Source organism: Cupressus sempervirens, chromosome 6 (genome assembly GCF_028749045.1).
Source record: "Cupressus sempervirens isolate cs-2001-9-10 chromosome 6, ASM2874904v1, whole genome shotgun sequence".
NCBI lineage: Eukaryota > Viridiplantae > Streptophyta > Pinopsida > Cupressales > Cupressaceae > Cupressus > Cupressus sempervirens.
Window position 1 is genome coordinate 382,508,856 of NC_143123.1, and position 9,575 is coordinate 382,518,430.

At 33.4% G+C, this 9,575-nt stretch overlaps 1 non-coding gene across 1 annotated transcript; it reads left to right on the plus strand.

Annotated features, from left to right (window-relative positions):
• The first annotated feature begins 2,625 nt into the window (after nucleotides 1-2,625).
• On the plus strand, nucleotides 2,626-2,697 carry TRNAV-UAC (transfer RNA valine (anticodon UAC)). The gene has a single exon. It is a non-coding gene; the product is annotated as a tRNA-Val (tRNA).
• The last annotated feature ends 6,878 nt before the right edge of the window (nucleotides 2,698-9,575 follow it).

Consider the following 9,575-nt stretch of genomic DNA (forward strand, 5'->3'; position numbering starts at 1 on the left):
AGACAATATAGGGAAATAGTCCCCAACCGCAACTTGCTGGTTCGTAAGGATTTGTATTTGATTAAGCTTTGATGTTTATGATAAAATGTAAATGTAGAATGGCTTGTGTATTGAAGTCTTGGGCTCAGAAAGTATGTCTTTCTGGAAGGATTGATTGGGTTCATATTTATATTGTTCATATATGCAGTAGGTATTGAATATAGTTATGCCATTTGCTAATGTATTTCATATTTTTTCTTTTTTATTAGGGCCAACATCTTTTGCACCAATCATCAAAGCAACGATCCATATTGTGGAGCGAAATGGGGGGCAATACCATGTTCTTTTGATAATTGCAGATGGACAAAATGATGTTATTAATGAGTGTTTTGGTGAGAATTTTTAGTGTATTCATAGATTTCTAGTTACATTGAAGTGATCACTTTGATTCATATTTTTGTTGGCATTGTTTGTATGCTTTTGGATATTATTTCTATCTTCTTTCTGTAGCTGGGAAAATCATTTTGATGGTTCATTTTCTAAGTTTGGCGAAGATATGAATTTTATAAAGGAATTCACCCTAGTTGCAAGCCATACACCTTTGTTGCATGTGGGGTATTTTTCAGTATTGGATTTGTTGGTGTATAACTAAAACTCGTCCTCCTAGTAATCATTTAATCACCAACCTTCAATGCAAAGTAACTCAATCAATTTTCTCATAGAGGGCTATTGTTGTGTAACATGTTGATGCTAATATCACCCGCATAACTTCAATAGCTTGATCACATTGCTTCAATATGCTGAAATGAAGGTTCTGGGGAGTAGGAATAGAATATTTTCAAATATGTTCTATTGTTAATTATTTCTTATTTTCTGTTATAACTTCTCCATTAAAAATCATTATAAACAAGTTTATATGTGTATGTAAGTTAAAGAGGTTTGTGTGTTTCACATATATATAATTTTTTTCTTTAAATGTTGCTAGCTGCTAAGATATTAGAGCAGTAATGGTAGTCTTGTGCACATGTTGTCTGCTGCAATAACATCACTTCCCCTTTCCAACATCATAGACTTGGTGGAACTTGTTGTAGTGATAGGAACAAGGAACTAGTACCATTTTGGACCTCCATGGGAATAGCTTGGCCTTAGAAATGAGCATTCAGATGGGTACATGTGTATGCATGTTTGCTTTTCTAATAGTGAAGCACTGTGTAGTCCATAGAGAAAGCACAAGTTTGAATCCAAGTGAATGTGGCGTATTGTACCCAATATTTTGGGCTTTGAATTTTTTTGATCTCATGGTCAATTCAAATGCATGTATGTTGGAATCAATGTTTTGGAAAGTTTGTTGGATGTGGTTAGAAGAAGCTTGGCAAAGCTTGTGGCAGGAATGGAACCTAATGCTCTAGAATAAGTACATGCAGATTTTATCAAGGGTTTACAGATGAAAAGATGTTATCCCAAACAACAACGCTGCCTTGTATGGCTTGGAAGCATTGTTGGCACTTTGACAAAGGAAGATGTTGTACATTTTCTAAAGGATGTTTCCAAAGCCATGGGGTTCACTTGCCAACTTCTTGTCACTATGGGTAAGACACCAATGATACCATATTAATTGGTTGTAGCATTTTACCTATATGAATATGAATATGATTTCTAATTGTGCATTTTGGTAGAACTTTAGCATTATTTTTGTTTCTTGATTAAAAAAAGTAGAAGCGGATTCATTACTTATAGTCAGCATTACTAAGGTTTTCTATTATCAAATTTCTATATTCTGCAACATACCCATATTAGCAAGGTATGGAATTTTTGTTAGTTAACATTCCTTTCGCTGTTTGTTCTTCAGTTTTGATAGTCATTCTTGATTTTGTACTATTATTATATGAATCATTAAGTGATAATTGCTTATAATGTCTCTTTGTTTGTTTGGCTGAATTCTCTTTCCTCTTACTGCGGTTATTAAGAGTGGTATGTGATCTTCGTCACATTCATCCATACCCATGTCTTTGGTATACATCCTAATTTTTTAATCTCATGGTATGAGTACCATGACAACTTTTCCATTCTCTAAATCCCCTACTTTTTGCCCTTATCAAAATGAGTATTTCTACTCATAGAAGAAATAATTTCTAACAGTAAAGGTTTTTATGTAGGTTAGATATGTGGAAGAATCCCGAAATCCTTTATTCAACATACCATGACAACAAGGGAGTAACTAGGTGCTTCATTAACCTATTCCTCCCATCCCCCATTTCTATACTAGAATAAAGAAGCATCAGTAGTAAATATTGGGTTTTTTTTCTCTTCACTAGTCTCAATCGATACTTCTTGGGTTGTTCCCTTCCCACTTCTAATTCTTGGAATGATGTCAACTATTGTTGTTCTATATAGATGGAGAGGACTATAACTATTACCTATGACGGGTCATACAAAATCTTCCAACTCCTAATTTTTATGATTATTGATGCAAGAATAGTGAGAAGAGATATGTCCATTTCTTGAGTTCTTTTGATTTTTTATAGTAGCTTACACTAATTATATATAGAAACTAGCTATAAATCACTAAAGAAATGATTGGGATGAAATCAAAAGATGAGAACCAAGACAATGTAGAAAACTACACATTGTATGATCATTTTTTAAAGGGTGCTAGCTCAATGGAAGAGCACCTGCTTTACAAGCAGATGGATGGTGGTTCGATTCCATCGTACCCTATTATGACCAAATACACTATTAAATATGCTACTAAATATTTGATCAAATATACTACTAGATATGCTACTAAATATACTGCTAAACATGTGACTAAATATACTAAATATGTGACCAAATATACGATTAAATATGTTACTAAATATACTACTAAATATGTGATTAAATCAACTATCAAATATACAACTAAATATGCAATTAAATATACTACTAAGTATGTGACTAGCCACATGATTAAATATACTACTAAATCAATTACTAAATATATTACTAAATATACCATTATATACACTACTAAATATACCACTAAATTAATGATCAAAATCAATGATCAAAATCAATGATCAAATACATGACTAAAATTGCTTGGTAGTAAATTTAGTAGTGTTATAAATGACTGGATATTAACTACTATTAGTCACATGACTAAGTTTAGTCACATATATACACATTTTTGTGGTTTTTTTAGTCACATATTGTTATTTTTGTACTAGTGTTGCTGATTGGCTTCTCAACATCATCTTAAATTATTGGTACACTTCCCCCTCCTTCAAATTCCCAATTTCCTTATTGATTTTAAAAATTTTTAATTCCCTTAAAAAAGGTGCATTATATATATGCAAAAATTTAAGGTATTGTCCTAACCCAAACCAAAGGTAGGTGTTGTCACTACATTTGAGAAGAATACATGCATTGCAAATTTTAGTACTATATAGATTAACCATAAGATAAGTCTGTCATAAAATCAAACATTAATCCAAGAAAAGTGGCATCATTGGTGGCATCACCAACATCATCTTAAATTATTAGTATACTTCCTCCTCCTCCAAATTTCCCTTCTCTTATTCATTTTCAAATTTCAAAATTCCTACATAAAAATAAGGTCCATTATTTGATTGACCTTCAACTTTAGTAATGCAGATGAGCCAAATTGACTATATAGACATCCAAAGTGTCTTAACAAGATTGTTTGTTAACATTAAATAACTAAATAAAAAATAAGAATATAGATGTATTTTCTTTTTAAATTTATCCGATAGGCTATTACTTGGGTAGATGTTCTTAGTAAAAAACTATAACATACTAATTGCGAAACAGTCTAGATGCCAAAAATGTTGAATGACAATCATTGCAATAGTGTTATGTTAGGATCGACTATGGACAAAAATAACAATTAGTTGCAAATATAACCAATAGAAAAAAATAATAAATCACATAGAAGAGAACACAAGACACAAGGATTTAACGTGATTCACCCAATCCCTAGGCTACGTCCACCAACAACAGGTCCAATATTATTATTATCCAATTATTAAAATTTGCAATCCCTTGTAGCTCAATACCACCACAAGAAGCTACAATATCATCATACATTATGAAATCCCTAACCTTGAGCTATTTTATACAAGCTTTTTGTTGCTTACAAGATTAGAGCTAGAATAATTCATCCAATAGAAAAATAACAACCGATGCCTTTTACAATAGTAGAGTCATTTTTGGCTTTGGAGGTGCTACTCCTGAAAACCCCTATGGGGCGTTGCCCCTCCATCCCACCCTGTACTACGACAGGGAGAGCACCTGGGGTGTTGCTCTAGGATTCCACAAGGTGTGTTGCCTCCAAACCCCCATAGAAATAATCTAGGGGAAAATTACATTAAATAAATCTTCGAGTCTGTTTAGGCTCTACATCACAACAATCTCCCACTTAGAGACTAACCAGACTTCATACCAATAAACTCCCACTTGGCGACTGATCATAGCACTGCTAAACCTATAGCTCCCACTAGAATATCAAACCACCCTGGACTATGTTATTCTTTTATTCTGTTCAATCTAGAAGACCAACCGAAGCTAAAGAGTTCAAATTCTCCCTTGCTACTACCTTGGTAAATATATATGCTGGATTATCATCTATATGTATCTTCTCCAACTTTAACTGTCCATCATCCAAAACTACCCAAATGAAATGGTACCACAACTGTATGTGTTTTTTTTTAGGACGTAGAGTGGAATTCTTTGCAAGATGAATGACACTCTAGCTATTTGTGAAAAATTAATTATCCCTCTGTGGGTGTCCCAATTCTTTCATGAAGAACTAAAGCCATATTATTTCTTTGGTTGCCTCTGTAGCAACAATATACTTTGCCTTTGTAGTGAATAAAGAATTCACCTTTTGTAACTAAGAAACCTAGCTCACTGTTGCCCCACCAACAGTAAATACATTTAACCTATAGTACTTCGCCTGGTATCAATATCCCCTATTTAGTCTTAGTCAACATAGCCCTACAAATCAATAGTAGAACCCCAAAAATGTGAACACTTACTGGATGTTCCTCTCAAATATCTGAGAATCCATTTGCCTACATTCCAATGCTCAATTTCAGAATGACTCATATACCTGCTAACAACTCCCACTACATGTGCAATATCTGGCCTAGTACATACGATGACATACATCAAACTTCCTACAATTGAAGCATAGGGTACCTTGGAAATTTTTTCCTCCTCTTCTTATATCTTGGGACACATCTCCTTAGTCAATTTTAAATGACCAGGTAAAGGTGTGCTGACAACTTTAGCATTCTCCATAGAGAAATGTTGCAACACCTTCATAATATAATCAACCTAAGATAAAGTCATTTTTCTATATTTCCTGTCTCTACAAATCTTTATACCAAGGATTGGTTTTGCTAACCCAAAATTCTTCATAGAAAATAAATGTGCCAACTATCATTTCAGCCCCTTAGTGCAACCCATGTTAGATCCAGCTACAAGCATATCATCAATATATAAACATAAAATAATGTAGTTGTCACCATCTAACCTCTTAAAATAAACACAATGGTCAAAATGACATTGGGTGAAACCATGCTCATGCATAAAACTGTCAAATTTAAGATATCATTGCTGAGGTACTTGCTTCAAGCCATATAAACTTTTCTTCAATCTGCACACTAAGTTCTCCTTACCTTTGACCTCAAATCCCTATGGTTGTGTCATATATCACCATGAAGAAAGGTTGTTTTAACATAAAGCTGCTCCAAATGCAAATCTTCTGTAGCCACAATACTTAAAACAATATGAAAAGAAGTCATTTTAACAACAAGAGAAAATATCTCATCAAAATCAATGACCTTTTTCTATGCAAATCCTTTTATAACTAACCTGTCTTTAAATCTTCTCTTACCTCCATCCTCTTCTTTCAACCTATAAACCCATTTATTGGATAAGCCCTTTTACCTGCAGACAACTTGCATTAATCCCAAATCTGATTTTTCTGTAAGGAGTCCATTTCTTCTGACATCATAGACTCCCACTAAATCTTAGTATCCACCTGTACAACTTCATCATAACATTCAGGTTCATTGACATCAATCAGTAAAATAGAGTACAAAGAGGGAGAAAATCTTTTGGGAGGTCTAGTTAACCTTGTTGATCATCTAACATTCAATGGGGTGTGTGGTATTTTTTGTTGTTGGAACATCTTCCTTTTGAGTATCGTCTACCACTACATAATCATTTTCTTACTTCTCATGGTGTTGCAACAGATCTTTGCACAACACTTTCTTATTAAATATGACATCCCTGCTTCTTACAATTTTATGATTTTCAAAATTTCAAAGACTATAACCAAATTCATCAATGCCATATCCAACAAATACACATTTCTTTGACTTAGCTTCCAGCTTGGTTCTATTTTCATAATCAATATGTGTGAATGCTTCACAACCAAGAGTTTTGATACAAGAATAACTCACCTTCTTACCACTCCATTCTTCCTTTGGAATACCACAACCCAAAGGAGTAGAGGGACCTCTATTAATCAAAATATACAACAATATTGATAACCTCCAACCACATGTTTAAGGGAAGCCCAACATGCAACCTCATGCTCCTTGCATGCTCCATTATTGTCATGTTCATGTATTCAACCATCACATTTTTTGATAGAGTCCTTTGAACAATTTCTATTTGTGAATACCATTAGTGGACAAATAATGTTCAAATTCATAACTACAATACTCAACACCATTATCAGATATGAGACATTTTAATCTCTTACCAGTCTCATTTTCAACCAAGCATTTCCATTTGTTAAAAGTTTGAAATACATCAAATTTTTGTCTAAGGAAATAAACCCATACTTTTCTAGTTGCATCATCAATAAATGTACCATAATATTGAGATCCAACAAGGGAATATACTTGAGTTGGTCCCCATAAATTTATATGCACAAGCTCTAATTTCTCAATTTCTTTTTCCTTCCTACTCTTCACAAAACTCACTCTCTTTTATTTCCATACACACAACTTTCATAAAAATTCATATTGACACATTTCAGACCTGGTAAAGTTTACTTTGAGTTAATTAATTTCATACCTTTCTCACTCATATTCTCAAGTCTATTGTGTCAGAGTGATGTATTAGAATCTACAATAATTATTTGTTCTCCCTGCTCAACTAAAACAATTGTTCCTAAACATTCATTTTTCTCTGAAACAATTAAAGTAGAAGGAAAAGTATGACCTATACAAATATATAAAGTTCCTACTTTCACACCTTTTTCTACTACAAGGGAACCTTTTGAAACCTTCCAATTTTTATCATTAAAAGTAACTACACAACCCTCATCACCGAGTTGCCCTACTAAAATTAATACATGTCTTACCTCATGTAGTAGCCAATGATTCCCATTCTACAACTTAATCTTAATTTTTCCCTTTCCAAAAATATGATAGGGTTCATTATCCCTCAAATAAACAATCCCAAAATCCCCTTGGACATAATCAATAAAATAACCTCTATGGGGTGTAGCATGAAATGAAGCTCCAGAATCTAAAACCCAAGAATCATCAACACTTTTAAAAGAAAGAAACAAAATGTCCTCTTTGGATTTGTTACTTACCATATTTGCCTCTGTGTTCACTTTTGGTTTATCTCCTTCATTGTTCTTTAAAGTCTAACAATCTTTCTTCTTATGCCCTAGTTTCTCACAGTACCAACAATCTCTTGGTACTTGATATTGATACCTCTCCCCCTTTGATTTTCCTCTTGATTTCCCATGATTTCTAGAATTACTTTCTATCTCAATCATTCTGCATATGCTTTGTGCATTCAAAGCACTTCCTGATGTAGATCCACCTGAGGTTTTCCTACGAGTTTCCTCACTTAGAATAACACCAATCACATCATCAAATTTTAGGGTATTACAGCAAAAAAAAAATACTCACAACCATTACCAAACCATTCCAACTTTCAAACAAAGAACACAAAATCAAGAGAGCCCTAATTTCATCATTGAAATTAACATTTACAGAAGATAATTGAATAGTAAATTATTAAATTCATTTAAATGATCTACAAAAGATTCACCTTCTGTCATTTCCATATTAAATAAACACTTCATGAGAAATACCTTGTTTGAAGCAGAGGGCTTTTCATGTAGTTTCGCTAGGGTTTTTTCAACTCTTTTGTCATCTTTTCTTTTGTAATATTAAATGGCACTAATTGTGCAAGGTATAATCGAATAGTTCCAAGTTCCTTTCTATCCAAAACTTCTCATTCCTCATTTGTCAAAGTTCCTTAGTTCTTGGCTTTTCCTTCGAATGACTGCCATAAATCCTTCTGATAAAGATAGTCCTCCATTTGAATTTTCTATAGCTGAAATTTTTGCCCATCAACCACCTCAACCTCAGCTTACCCTCGTCTATCATTGCTCCCACTAAACCATGAGGCTTCCACTCAACCATGAGAGCTTCTTATAGAGGATAACTAAAAAATAATTTGATGACAGTTTGGGCTAAAAAAATGATGACAACTTGGCTATGATACCACTTGTTAGGATCAACCATGGACAAAATTAACAATTACATGCAAATATAACCAATATTAGAAAATAATAAATCACACAAAAGAGAATACAAGACACAAGGATTTAATGTGGTTCACCCAATCCCTGAGCTATGTCCACCAATAACAAGTCCAATATTAAATTATTATCTAGTGATTACAATCTGCAATCCCTTACAACTCAATATTGCCGCAAGAAGCTACAATATCATCATACATTATGAAATGAATAACCCTAAGCCATTTTATACAAGCTTTTTGATGCTTAAAAAATTAGGGCCAGAATAAGTCATCCAATAGAAAAATAACAGTCGATGCCTTTTACAACAATAGAGTCATATTTGGCTTTAGAGGTTCTACCCCCCAAAACCCCCTTGGGGGCATTGCGCCTCGACCCCACCCTATATTGTGACAAGGAGAGCACTTGGGGTGTTGCTCTAAGATCTCACAAGGGGTGCTGCCCCCAAACCCCCGTAGAAATAATCTAGGGGAAAATTGTGCTAAATAAAGCTTTGAGTTTGATAAGGCTCCACATCACAACATGTTATTTGTCTATTTGGTAGTTTTAGGAAAAATTGAGTTAGATAAACATATTTAGTTGAGTACTCATAACTAGTTGACCTAAACATTAGCCAAACAACATCTATTATTCTTCTCATATGGCTGTCTATTATGCATTGTTTGATTTGAAATAGGCAAACTAAAAAATTAATCATGATATAAGATGGATTGGAATTGGATGGGTAATTCACCCAACTAATTTTCTTGTTTTGGTGAAATGCAAATTCACTCTAAATTACATCCTAGGGAACAAGATTATTAGCAATCTACATATCAAGAATTCGATTACATGCATGCTTGGTATTGAGGTTAAAGGAATCGAGGAATTGAGAGAAGTGTGATGAATAATGTTTATTGAATGGGGGATCTGTTAAAATTGAGTTTGTGTCCTAAAGCAACTCAGTCTTAGCGAAAATAAAATTCTTATTAGAGGTATTTAGAGAAATAGAGATATTGTTATTATGGTTACT